This window comes from Alosa pseudoharengus, unplaced genomic scaffold (genome assembly GCF_046254945.1).
Source record: "Alosa pseudoharengus isolate Yale_2024_CS ecotype anadromous, Long Island Sound unplaced genomic scaffold, YU_APseudo_1.1 YU_APseudo_1.1_scf_17, whole genome shotgun sequence".
Classification (NCBI taxonomy): domain Eukaryota; kingdom Metazoa; phylum Chordata; class Actinopteri; order Clupeiformes; family Clupeidae; genus Alosa; species Alosa pseudoharengus.
The window spans coordinates 31,756,678-31,772,044 of NW_027468640.1; positions in this window are offsets into that span (position 1 = coordinate 31,756,678).

The window sequence follows — 15,367 nt, forward strand, 5'->3', positions numbered from 1 at the left end:
ACATATGTGTGTGCATGTTTCTATCCGCTTGTGTGTGTGTGCACATTGAACACATTGGACATTGAATTTACATTTACAAATCCTGCCCATACACCAGACAACATTGAGAAGACTTTGGAAGGGACTTTTAAAAGACTAAAGTCTTCTAATTGTCTCCTGCGACACCGCCAGCACACCTGTACAGAGACACATGCGAGGACACAGACTATGGCCTGGGGGAAAAGGCAGAAACCAGAGGACCGTGACGGTGCACTAGATATCAACAGCAAGTCAACAAGGCCTGCATTAACAATCCATCGCCTACTCGTTTCAAAGTCATAATGTTGTGCTTGTGCAGCATTGCTACATGTGCAACATCCCCAACAAGCAGCAACATCAAATTAGCTCATGTGACATCTCCATACATCCGTCAGCAAGTGTGTTACATCTCCATACATCCGTCAGCAAGTGTGTTACATCTCCATACATCTGTGAGCAGGTGTGTTACATCTCCATACATCTGTAAGCAGATGAGGGTGGAAATTTTACCGTAATTTCCCAACTATTAGCCGCGGCTTATACATTGATTTTGCAAAATTCGTTCAGCTATGAGGTTAATACATGAGGCAGTTAATATGGTATTAATATGGTTTTGTTTCTTTTAACTTGCATAAAACACTGTCCTGTGGCTTCATTCATTTAGTCATTAATGATTAATTAATCATTTAGAAAAAAAATCCTGTACGGCTACCCTTTCCTGTTTGGTGTTGGAGAGAGTTCACTTATTGGTCTTCCAAACACTGAACGACTAATTGTAATATCAAACAAGTTTAATATTATCGTTATGTCAAGACAAGGAAAAGATTGTCTTAAAATAGCCCAGACTGCCACCTTCCACGAAACGATTAATATGACGGGAGCACGCCTCAACTCCAATAAAACTCCCATGATTTCATTCCAACTTTGGAAATGTAGTCTCTGACCATGAAATCACTAGCCTGAAGCCTGTGAAAAAAGACTGAACAAGAGGGAGAAATGACATGAATTTGCATCAATGAAAGCAGAGCTTTTCTCAGGGTAAGGGTACCATATTCATGCCACTGCTGCCACTCAGTTGCCATACTAAAGGCCAGAGCCAGAGGCAGTTTTGAGGATTGTGATTGTGATTAGCTAAAGGCTTAACATAAAAAAAAAACATTAAAAATGACTTATTTGTTTTGCTTTTTTACCCTGTACCTATGCACACGTTTATGCATGTAGCCTACCACACACACACACACACACACACACACACACACACACACACACATACAAACACACACACACACACACACACACACGCACACACACACCCACACACACACACACACACGCACACACACACACACACACACACACACATACAAACACACACACACACACACACACACACACACACACACACACACACACACACCCACACACACACACACACACACACAGTGTCTATCCCTTCTTTTTCCCCTCCATGTTGGCTGTGTCCGATGGCCTGCTGGAGTGGATGTGACAGGTAGCTCAGCGGTGACACGCAGAAGGTCAGTGCTGTGTGGGGTGACAGAGGAGGGATGATGCACGCCTGGGTTTCATGCTGCAGCAGTGCAGAGATGGCCTTACCATGGAAACCAACTGCAGCTCAGTGGCGGAGCTAGGGGATGGCTTACGGGGCTTAAGCCCCGAATCTTTTTTTAGTGTTTTAAATTCCAGGCAACTCTTATTTCCAATATAACTCCCCCTCGGTTTCTCTATAAATGTCACCAAATGCTCTATTACTAAGGAAATATATCCCTTATTTTCAAAGCCCAATATTGAAAAATTATTTGACTTGCTACACGATCTATGCCACGTCTCTGGGCTATCCGCTATGGTGATTTCAATGTTTAGATTGATTTGTTTAGATCCAGTGAAAATGCTGCCTTGACAACGCTACTCGGTGTTCCAAAAAGCCTCTGTCAGAAGTCTGTCACTTTAACAGTCTGTGATAAAACACTTTGTGTACATGTTGTTGAAACTTTATGGATATTAGAAAGTTTTTCAAAAGACCACCCAGCTCCGTTCAAGCAACAGCATCGCCCAGTGAACTGACGGATGGTGTTGTTTCAGGTTGGTGATTTCACGTTAAGAGCTTTCAGTCAGGCAGGCTAACGTTAGGCTACTTGGCTAGCTCCCTAACACTGCTTTTAACGTTAACGTTAAATGTCCTCGTTCGTCGGAGGAAAAGGCAAATTCAATACTCTCATAGGCTAGCTAAGCCTACTGCAGAATAAGAAATTCCAGCTCCCAAAACAAAGTGATCCTCGTCTTGTAATAAATTAGGCTACACTGTTTTGAAATGTCAGAAAAACCCATTAACAGTTAGCTGCTATCTGCCCATGTCAACTTTTCAGTGTCATATGTTGCACAAAATAATGTTAACTGTTAGCCTACCTTAAAACCTTGTTGATATCCTATCCACCACCACAGATCTTATAATCCAAGAGTCCACATAAATATAAAAGTCATGTTATGTTGTTTTGGCTGCCTAACTAATTATTAACTAAAAAAAAAACATTACAATGATAGATTGAGAGGAAAGGGCCCTTTCCATAAGTGTGTTAATCAAGCACCATGCAGTCTGCATTCATAATCTAGGTGCTTGATTTTATGCACCTGTGTAAAGGGGCCTGATGAAACCTATGAATAATCTTGCTAAATTACAAAATTAATATAATTTAGAAACGCCTATGTCAAGATGATAATGCATTCCTTCTAAAATACCCTTGTATCATGATGACTGGCCATACTGTAATTATATCATAATTTTATGTATATTATAGTATAAGATATTCTATATATTTGTCACACAGATGAGATCAGGGAAGAGGAAGAAGGAGAATAGCAATAATAAACAATAATGTCATATCAAACAATAGCCTAATGAAAATAAACAAATACTATAATATACAAACCATAAGAAACGCTTAATTAACTAAGTACATGCTAAACAGATATGAACAGATATTGCCTCTTGAAAGACCCAAAACTATAATTTTACACAGTGTTGTGCGGTGCCAGTCAGATACCTTGAATCTGTTGAATGTTAGTTTCACATTTTTTAAGTCTCAATGTGTCCATTAGTTTACACAAAATTCACTAGAAGTCATTATTTAGGGGGTTATTTAAAAAAATAATTAAATGGGCTAAGCCCCGAATGTTTACAATGTCTGGCTCCGCCCCTGCTGCAGCTAACCGCCCTGGGTAATTGATACCTCCATTAGGCTGGGTATGTGGTCTGCTGTGTTTGTTTGTTTGTCTGTCCTAGAGCAGGATTGCACTAAATCTACTAGCACGCTTTTCCTCAAACTTGGTGGAAAGGTCAAAGTTCATTTTTTTTGTTAGACTTGGTGGAAAGCATACATTTCAATTCACAGGGCTGATCCACAACTTTTAGTTTCTCTTTTACTAATGTTGTCAGATATGGCATTTCCACTTGACAGAGGTATGGACTCTTTAGGAAGAAAGTTTACAATACACTTGCCAATTTCTTTAACATTATTTATTGTTAAATTGTTGAAAAGATTTAACAAACATGTGTACTGTCAAACTGCTTATTTTGATAAACAAAAAGTATGTTTTCAAAAATGCAAGGCCGCAAAACAAGCCAAAAGCTCCATGAGGCTGGCACCACTAGGACACCTCCTAATACCACAGGGTTGCCGAGGGTAGCAGAGGACAGAGGAGCCATCCCAGTTAACACACACGCAGACAAGAGAGAGGGAGGAGAGACGGATGTCCACGGAGATCGAGATGAAGATGATGATGATGATGATGATGATAACCATGCTATTGGTGACGACGATGACGATGATAGGTGACATAATGAGAGGATACTGTAATGCTGACGCTGTAATTGCACTGGCAGATCTAGTAAAATGTAGCAAAAGGGGAGACAGAGACAGAGAGGGCTGCATCATGTAAACTGAAGCAGACTGATGGAGGGTGTCCACTTAGGTCAATAGCTTTGCACCCTGGGATATGTTACCCAGCACCCTCCTGGGCCGTTAGTAAAAGTGATGAACTGCATTGCAGGACCCCATGCGTCAAAAGCACACTCAGCCACCTCAGTCTAGCCAGAGGGACCAGGATTGAAAAAGAGCTGGATGGCTTTATAGGCCTAGTGTTCACACTTAGATGGAACAAGGTCCTTGCCGGTCCCTTTTACAAGGCCAGATCCAGACTGAAGCCTTGAATTCTTTTATTCCACATGAAGGACCTGTACTTGAGACACCTTGTTGAACAATAGCTATTGGAATGTAGTATCAGCCAGAATATAAGGAAAAATGTGATCACATATCAATACACAAACTGTATAGTACACAGCCTAGATAAACCAGATGTCCACTTACACATTAATTATAACATATCATCTTACAATGTCCATTACTGTCAAATAATACAGTATTAGTACATAATAATTAATTAATCATTAATCACAAAGTATTTTCTCATATCAGTACATGTTGTTATATGATTTGTTTAGGATTATGGCAGGATTAGTGTGCTATTTTGAGGGTAGTCACAGGCCAGATAGAAAGTTGAGCTGGATTGATGAGGGGTCTGTCACATGTTTTCTGATCCTTTCATGTATACATTTGAACTGACTCAAGGCTAGTCACAAGCAACTGCAGTACTTAAGCTCCAAGCAACTACAAATGAATCAGTTTGTGCAGTAAACTGTAGCACACAAAATACAAACCTAAAAATCTTGTTTCAGCAGTGCAACTTTTGTGATCAATTGTGTCCTCTCTCCCTTTCTCTCTCTCTCTCTCTCTCTCTCTCTCTCTCTCTCTCTCTCTGTGTCACACAAACACACACACACACACACACACACACACACACATACATACATACATACATACAAGCACACACACACACACACACACACACACACACACACACACACACACACAGAGTTCCCCTCACCTCTAGCTGACACCTCCCCTGAGTGTAATACAGTGGAGCGGGCGATCGATACACACTCAGGCAGGAGCAGGCAGGAGTTGTGGCAGCAGAGGCACCACACATTACAGCCTGGCCAAGGCCAATGAGCTTCTGTGGGGAGTGAAGGAGAGAGAGAGAGAGAGCACTGCAGAGACACACTGAGAACTTTTTTGATTGGGTTCTTGTGAGGCCAGGAAAAGACTCCAGTTCAGAATACCTCCCTTAACATTTCAGAGTCAACACAAAATAGTGTTTATCATCTCTGTATGCAAGATGTTTTTCTTAGATGGTAATATTGAAGCATTTCCTTCTGGACATCGTGAAACTTGTTTGTAAGAAACGGTCAGCCCGGTGAGAGAGAATAGGAAAGAGACAAGAGAGGAGAGCATTGGCACACCAGTGTCGCTGAAGCACTTAGACTGTGTTGCTATGGTGACCAGTTAGGCAGCCACACAAACTTCCTCAAGCAAATGACAACCCAATCTCTGTTGCTTTTGAGATGAGATCTATCCCAGTATGTATACATATGTATTTATCTAGGCCAGAGGTAAGTGACCCTATTTTGATGTCACAAAACGCTGGCGACCCCAATCATTCAAATCATGCCGTGAGAGAGAGTGCATCTCATCTCTGTTGTAACATTGATTTGAGAGCGGTATTTTCCCCAAATGTCCAAGCAAGCTAATTCTTTTGTTTGACTAACTCACCTGATTGTTTTGCTGCTTAATTTGGCAGCAAACGTTGATCAAACATTATTACCCATGATGATCTTATGCGGGATGTCTAAGTTTGTTTTTACATAGCGAGATTGTAATGAAGGATCAAATTAGTTACTTAGCTTGAATATCATGGGGGTTTTCATATATTTGTTTAATCTAATGCATATATATTTTTATGTAATGTAATCATTTTAATAATTATAATTTATGTTATGTAATATCTATCTATCTATCTATCTATCTATCTATCTATCTATCTATCTATTTTTGTTTACGTATTTATTTTATATATGTATGTATGTACGTATATGTATGTACTGTATCTAAGCTGAAATATCTATCTATCTATCTATCTATCTATCTATCTATCTATCTATCTATCTATATATCTATCTATCTATCTCTATATTCCTAATGTCATGTCTTAATTTATTCCTGTGGTCTTCTTCAGTTTGATATAGAATGTTAAATGTGACATTCTTCCGCACCTCTAAAATGCCCTCTTTTATGTGAGAGCAGTGTGTAAAATCAACCATCAACACTTACAATTTAGCACCAGACAGCTAATCTAATCTTGAATGTGAGAACAATTTTTTTTTCTTTTTTTTCAGAATTAGCGGTCAAGGCCCTCAGACACTCACTGGCGGCTAATTATCCTGCAAAACCGTCAGTCGCAAAGTAGCATCTAAATTAGGGGATATTAGGCAATTTGGAGTCTGCAAGGAGCTAGCCACTCATTACAGTTCCATTCTGAAGCCTAACCAGGACTTAATTGAGAATTGCACCAGTATAATAGAGGCAGAAATGGTGACAGTCTATTTCAGGGTCTGGATGAGGTCATAATATCGGTCAAAGGCAGATTCTCCTTTGAATAGCAGGGGAACAAGCACCACATAGAAAATGTTTGCTATATTTGTCATTACAGTGCCATACTTCCAGAATATTTCAGATTTGCATCCAAATTCTAATTCACAAAGAGTCAGTGTCATGTGAAAATGTAAAAGCTAGCACAAGAAATTGTTCAACAATTTTGTTTTGCTGTTGGTTTCTCCATTGGTTTGGCCAGTTTGGGATTAAGTCATTGAGCTGAGGTGATGCAGCTGTTAATCAGACAGCTTTCAGACCCCTGGCCAAATCTCCCCTCCCCTGAGCCCACTCTGTGGTTTGCTTCCATGGCGAGCAGCACCACGAGGGGGACACGGTGCAAAACCATGGCCACGTATTTATGATGCACCGGGGTTCGCTGTTCATGTTGGGTGGCTTTATTAGGGTTTACAAATGTTTTGTGTATTATTTATTACACTGCATAAATGTTTTATTAATAGTTTATGACACTTGTCATAAAAAAGGCATCATAATACTATCATATATTGTGTTGTTATAACATTTTATGGATTTTTCTCAGATGTTGAGAAGAATACATAACAGTTTGACATTAATAACATATTGTGACAACCTCATATGATAAATAGTAATATTGCACCAACAGAAATTTGCTTTGAAAAATTGCCATGAATGATTCATAAAATATTGAGGTCACAATTCATAGACTCTCACAGGCTCTTTTTGTCATCTCATAATACAAGTGAAAAATGACATTTTTACAGTTAGTTCCACATATATATCCTTATATATATATAAGATTGATATGACCTATGATTCTCATAACTTTTAGGATACATATGGTCTTAAATCTGAATACAATGAATGGAACTGTAGGATTCAGATGTATGATGATGTATGATATGATGTATGATCCACATAGTTTTTAACTTTTACGATAACATTTTGGAATACACCCAAACCTCAAATGCGCATACATCTTTTTTTTCTTTCTTTCTTTCTTTCTTTCTTTCTATCTATCTATCTATCTATCTATCATTATATCTATCTATCTATCTATCTATCTATCTATCTTTCTATCCATCTATCTCTCTCTGTCTGTCTGTCTGTCTGTCTGCCTGTCTAGTTTGTTAATGGAGGTTAAGTATCTGCAGGAGTCTTTACGCCGTTGCTGGAGAGAAAGTCCACAACACTCGTTCTCCATTCCCCACACATTCCAGCAGTCTGCTCTCTTTAATAGGCCTCTGAGTCTTGTGTTCTGAGTGGGAGGACTAAGGGACCCAACAGACGGAACACACTGAGTCCTGAATGCAGATATGCAACAGGACACTGCAGCAGTGCTGGGGCAGGAGTGGAGGCCTGAGAGAGAGACAGCAGGAGGACATAGAGTATCAGGACCACACTGTGTTCACATATGGTACATCTGAAGACATAGTGTACTAGGACTACACTGTGTTCACATATGGTACATCTGAAGACATAGTGTACTAGGACTACACTGTGTTCACATATGGTACATCTGAAGACATAGAGTACCAGGACCACACTGTGTTCACATATGGTACATCTGAAGACATAGAGTACCAGGACCACACTGTGTTCACATATGGTACATCTGAAGACATAGAGTACCAGGACCACACTGTGTTCACATATGGTACATCTGAAGACATAGTGTACCAGGACTATGGTACATCTGAAGTTGTCGTGCCCTGTTTAAAGGGCACATAAGATGTCTTAGAGATGTGGTGCTTTTTGTTTTCTCTCTCGATCTCTCATTTGCCTTCACTTCCTGTGTGTCCATCCTTTTTCTTACTTTCTTTTTTTATGTATCTCTCCCTTTCATTCCCTCTCTCCCCCTCTCTCTCTCCCTCTCTCTCCCTCTCTCTCTCCCTCTCTCCCTCTCTCTCCCTCTCCTCCATACTCGTCTCTCTCCTCATCGCTGCCGCTCGGTGCAGATTGACTGTCTGCAATTACAGGAGCACTTTCCTCAATCACAACGGAACGAATTACCTGACAAATTAAAAAACATCAGCGCTATTCCTGGGCCTTAGCACACCTCCATCTCGCGGGCCCTAATGAAATTTGCTCGCCCATACATCAAGAGTCTGCTGTCGGGGAGAGAGCCAGCATGTCCCCCCCCCCCCCCCCCCCCCCCGCACCCCACCCACCACCACCACCACCCCCACCCTCCAGCAACCCCACCCCCCAGCAACCCCCTGCTGTTTTAATATGTATTGTCCTGATGATTATTTCCATATCAAATGTGTGTTGCCCTGTCCGACGCTCCCCCTCACTTTTTTCCCTGCCATAAAAATTGGTTCCACTTCTGCCTCGCCTTTCCTTAATGATGTCTGGATTAAAAGCGAAGCAAGTGCAAGACGCGTTCCGGTATGCATATTTTAATGCAGGACTCAGGCGGGTAAAGTCCTGTTATGCGGCTAACAGGAAAATGTAATTTTGGTGATTAAAGAGCATTACCAAATCAGTGTCAAATCAAACAGTCTCTAATTAAGCACACACTTCCTTGAAGGGTTACTTCCCCGAGCCGGGCAGGTGAATTCTATTTCTCCCGCTGTCGCAAAAATTAAATGTGTCTCCCATATTCAGGAAACCATTCATTATACACACCCCGCCACCACCACCCGCCCTCCGCCCTTTTTTTCTCACCAAGGAGGATAAGAAGGAGGAAAGGGAGGAAAAAAAGGTGTATTCATTACGGAATAAATTTGCACATGCTTCAGTCTCACAACCCACCCCCACGACAACCCCACCACCACCACCACCACCATCACCCCCCCATCCACCACCTCTATACTCCTCTTCTGAAAGATTGGATTAAATGATTCAGCATGCAGACAAATATGTGTGTACCAACGTCCATATTTCAAACATGGCTGGGGGCTCATTTTTCACGCTGTCTGTTTATTCGCTTGAGTCGTGTGTTTTTGGCTCCGAGTTATTGCAGGAAATATTAATACTTTCCTCAGCGTCGGGGGCTGCGTTGGAAGTGACATTTGGCTTGCACGCATGCACACAACAAGAGCGAGAGTGAGAAAGAGATAGAGTGTGACAGATGCGGAGGGGAAGAGAGACGAGAGAGAGAGAGAGAGAGAGAAGGAAAGAGACAGGGTGAGAGAGAGAGAGAGTTCAAACAGCCACAGACTCTCATTCTCTTCTTTGTGGTTTTAAGTGTAGAAAGGCCACATTAATGACATTATGATCCTCTGGAGGCCTGGCGTTGTGTAAATGTTGAGGACAATGAACTATAGAGGTGGCTCTTCCACAGACACAGGCTGAGGGAGGAGAGAATGATAATGGCTCCATGCAGAAAGTGAATGTCCACCCAATACATTCTCACAATAATGTAATACGCCCATGTGGATTTGGAGGTATGACACGATATATTGTATCAAAGATTCCTTACAGTTACGAGGAGGGTATTTTTTTTACTGTAGAGCAGCTATCACTTGTATTTATTGACAAAACATGTGCAGAGTTAATGCTACATGTACAGATTTGTTTTCTTTTATCTGATAGCATAGTCATCATTGCATAGCAAACTGTAGACAGTCAGTTACCAAACAAAAACCCTCATTCATTACAAGAAGAACTGAAGCTCTGTCAATACAGGATAATCCTACTTACAAGAAAAAGATCATTGTTTTGAAATAGGCTACATATTATCTGTGCATACTGTACTATTTCTATATTTGTTTATCCAAATCCAAATGATGTGTGTAGAATACCAATCACTCACCTGTAGGAATAGGAAGAGGAATTGTACAGTATGTAGGATGTTACATGTATGCGTAGATCTCAATGATGCCCCTCTTTCTGACCTTAACCAGTTATATACAGAGAAAAAGTTAGTTTCTTCATATAAAGTGGGCTCACTCAATATCAGGAACAACCAGAATCAGAATAACCCCTGAAGCGCCATTTGGGACACTTAAAATGTCCCTTGCCATAAAGCAATATTTGGGTTGGTTGCAGGTTGCAACGAATATTTCACACTTCGAAAAACAAATAAGGTATAACGTGATATTAATGATATATATTAAACAATGATATATGTCGGTCCCTATGGGCGGTCTGCCTGAGCTCTGGTACTCCCATATCCCCACTACTCAGTTGGCCACCATAACAACATTAGGTAACAACTGTATCGGAATGCTGATACATTATTGGTGAGAACTGATGAAGTTCATTATGTCAATACCAAGTAGTCAAAATATCTCACAGGGATATATGATGTAGATGCAGATATGAGAAATACAAGAAATGTGTTTTTTTGACTGTTTAGAAAAAGTGTGTGCATTCAAAAACAAATATCAGTTTTCCCTCATTTATTCAAAGGCTGAAATAAATGCCAAGTATTTTATCAGATTTGGAAGCATTGATTTGACAGAGGGGAGAGCTTGTGTTTTGAGGTGCTCTGGTGTTAATTACAGAGCGGTTATCACTCGGCACGTCCAAGCTTGGCCTTGCTCCGGTCCAGCCCTGAGGGAAAGTGCCGACTCTGTGATTATCCCTTGGGTTTAGGCCCATGACGTTAGCGTTGTTAGCGGCAAACACGGCAAAGCAATCTTTTTTTCTTTTTTTTTCAGGAACTCTTACGCACGGCCCATCCCTGGACGTCCTCGCTGCACTCATCCTCCCACTCATTATTCCCGCTCCGTCCCTCTCGCCGTAAATCTCCAGGAAATGGCCCTTCCGGGTGGCGGCCAGCGGGTCCCACAGCGTCCGAGGCAGCGGCTCGATGACATCTTTAGGGGCTGACGAAGTGGCCATGCGGAAAGTTTCCAGAAGCCGCCCCCAAACTTTTTTCCAGGTGATCTACCGTCTTGGACTCTCGCTGGCCACTCGCTCTGGCAAAAGCAAAAAAATAAATAAAAAAAATACTCCCTCCATTTGTCATGTTTTTGTGGAATGGGAAAAGATGGATTCGAGTCAGAAGCAAGAGGGCATTGCGGGGAGCTGACAAACTGTGGTTCAACGTTTAATATTTTTAACACTTTCTGGTGCAAATAGACAATAAATTAATCATTTGTGTCGACATGTATATTGCCGTACAATTTCTCAATCCACTTAAAGCATGTGGACCGATAAAACAGAACTACATTGTTGAGTCCAGAACCTCCTAAAATGCCTCAGCTACATTTCAAGCTTGTTTAATAAACTTTAATGTCCGAACTTTTCTCTGTTCTCTCCCATTACAAACACCGTCATATGACTTAAGATTGTTTTTGCATATGACTGAATGCAACATTTATATCTAATAACTGAGGACCCAGTTGTGCAACTGTTCTCGTATCACATGACAGCTGCAGGTCCGAATCCATCACCATGCCATGTCCATTGCCTCCATTTCGGCTAAATTGGACATCTGTGTTGATGTCTCGATGTGAGTCAATTTTGGACGGCTATTTTATTGGCAAGTATGATTCAACAACAGGCACCCAGCTTTGACATTCCTCTCACATCCTGTTTGGTTGCCCTCGTTGTATGGAAAACAGTTGCACTGAGGTGGAAATAACAAAACGGCCAAAAGAAATGATAAGGAAATCCATATCACAATTCACTGTACCGTTCGTCACAGCTGTATTACAAAGTTGAGATATACAGCATTCGCAGTGCTCACCCCATAAATACATATTCAATGTAGCTAAGGCCAGTGGCTGGAGTCATTTGGAGCCATGACCGATCGAAGCTGGAAAAGAGATGTATTGGAGCAAGGGGGCCCCCAGGCCAACACGGGACGCTATAAAACTTAAACACCGAATCACGGAATGGCAGGATCTCTCGGAGTGAACTCCCCGGTCAGGAGAAAGCTGTAAAATGTTACGGGGTCCAGGGGAGCCGGTCTGGACCGGAAAGACTTTTTGCATGTGCGTCCGATCGAGCTGAGGCTGAAGCCTGGGGTTCCCCCAGAGAACCGGCTGCCGTCTGAACTCGCGAGGGCCAGGAGGGAGGGGGCTGCCACTGTTAGGTCATGGTGAAAGCCTCGCTGGGCACTCGTGCGCAGAACACAAAATGTCTCCACACACACACATACACACACACACACACACACACACACACACACAATATGCATGCAAATGCACACACACAGAGAAGCAGAGCTCAGACACAGCTATGATGTGAAAAAGTGGTTTGTTTTTCATTTCTCCATTCTGAACTACAGTCAAAATTAGGCACTGTCTGCTGTTCATTCCTGTGCTCTCATCCCAACCCCCCCATTTCTCCCTCACCCACTTATCAGCACTCCTTGTCTCCCTCCCTCCCTCTCTCTCTCTCTCTTCCTCTCCCTCCCTCTCTCTCTCTCTCTTCCTCTCCCTCCCTCGCTCCCCCCTCTCTCTCTCCCTCTGTTTAACAGATAATGAGTGGAAGCCTACATATCTTCGGCGGAGGAGAAGGAGGAAAAGGTCAGCCTCACAATCCTGTCTGGCTGCCTCCAAAGCCTGTAATTCCCCAAGCTGCATACGCACAGGGCTGTGCTGTCCCCGCAATCACACACACAGGGAGGGGGGGGGGGGGGGGGGGCCTTTGCATTTCTCCTCCGCTCTTAAAAAATCTATTCACAACTGCTTCCTCTGGAGATAAAAAAGAACGAACGAGGAGGAGAAAGAAAGAGAAGGGAGAGTTTTATTTTTTTTCTACTAGATAGAAGAAATCCAAAAGAATGTAGTTAGTGGCATTTAAAATGCAGCAACAGAGAGAAAAATCTAACCAGGATGCCTTTAATAGTGGGCGGGTGATCTAGTGGGAATGACAACACATTTTGTTGTAATTATAATATAATTATATTTCATATATGTTTTATTATCCGTGTCATACTTCCATTTAGTGTGTATACAGGTCATAATTTTTTCGAGGTTTTCCAGCATGCCTGCAACATTGTGGTCAAATACTTTAAGGAAACCTCAGTTTATGTGTCTATGCATATCTTTTTGCATTTTTATTTTTATTTTTTATTTTTTGGTGGCGACCCTCAGAAGGAGCCCAGGGTGACCGAGTGCAGAGTGAGAGTGACGCCTCTCGGAGGAGTCCATGAGCAGATGAGTGCGTGCTCATCTGGGGTCTCCGGGTCAAGATGTACTATTAAAGTGAACACAACGTAATAAACATACGATGCCTTTCATCTCCATACAGCTCTTAAGGATCTCACTGCATCCCCAGATGACTTTGTAGTATAGTCAGCTATTACACAGTTTATTCACTGCTGTTTGATAGTACCTGTGCGGTAAGTGTAGCTGGGAAATAACAAACAGCCCAACCCCCTCTGCCCACCCGGGCTCCTCTCCCTGAGACGGTGTTGATCTGGAGATCAGCTGGAGGAAGGCATAGCCTGTGGCACGCTCCCCGCCACACCAGAACGCCGCCGAAACACAGAACAATTAAAATGCTAATTGAAGACCCAGAGTTTGCCGTGAGTGGGGAAAGGTCTTGAGAGCCGCCGTCTCCGACGCCAACTGTCATTTCATCTGCCGCATCCCCCGAGGGGGGGGGGGGGGGTGGTGAGGGGGGATGTGTGTCGGTATGGGCGGGAGAAGGAGGAGGGTGGTGTGTGTGGGTGGGTGTTTATTGTTTAGATGTTGTGTGTGTGCGTGTGTGTCTGTGTATGACTCACACACTAACACAATGAGGTAAACCACCGTAAAGAATTGAACAGCCATTTTGCACAAGTGTAATTTCAGCATGTGCCTGTTCTTCTTCCTGTGTCTAAACAACAAACCAGATTACTCCTAAAAAAAAACTTTTTTTTATTAATTGAATTCAAACTGAATGAATACCTATTGTAGGAATAGTGATTAATTTAATTGATCAGTTCTCCACAACAGATTTCCAGACATGCGCGGATCACATGTCACCACTAATTCCACTCACTGGTAACTGTATGCATAGACAGGGAGGTGGGACCTGGGTCTGCGGATCGAAAAGAGGATTCTTAATGACGGATTCCCAGTGCCTGAATGCCATGGCGCTGCTGAGTTGACTGAAATATCCCAGCCTCCCTGTGATTTAACCCACCTCCATCACCCTCCACCCGAATACCAACCCACCTCTCCCCCAGCAGCCAGCTCTGCCCCCCCACCACCCTCAGCAGCCCGCTCTGCCCCCCCTCCACCCTCAGCAGCCCGCTCTGCCCCCCCAGCCAGCCCCTTTCTGCCCTCTCTCCTGCTCCTCCCAAACCCCCCCACCCCCTGCTTCACACATTAGGTATGCATTGATTCAGCCTTCCCTGGCGTTATAAATACAACATTGATCGCCGGCACAATCAATACCCTCATTCACATGCATGGGGCCGCTCTGATCACTCTCACACTGCAAAGCTGGCCCCATAGAATATATATATTCTCCCTCTCCTTTTCTCTCTCTCTCTCTCTCTATCTATCTAACTCTCGCTCTTTCTCTCTGCTTTGTTTCATTCTTCAAATAAAACTACTGAAAGTCCATTATATTTGGCCATGTGAAGTTCAACACAAATGCTTTAAAGTTGTACTGTACATTGACAGCCAGTTGTGAGTTGTGTTTTGATGACCATATCGTCTTCACCGACTACCGTCATCACTCCATATGTAAAATTAAGACACACATCATCAGGAAGCATCTATGGTGAAAGATATTATCAATTATATATAAACTGAGCTCATGAACTTGAGAGGCAAAGAGATTATTAAATTGTTGATTGATTCATACTGCACTTAGTTCAATGACTATTTTCTATTATATCCTCCCTTAATGAAGGAAAGAAAGGAGTGCCATCTCATTTAGAGAAGATTGTACTGATTGCATTAATATACTTT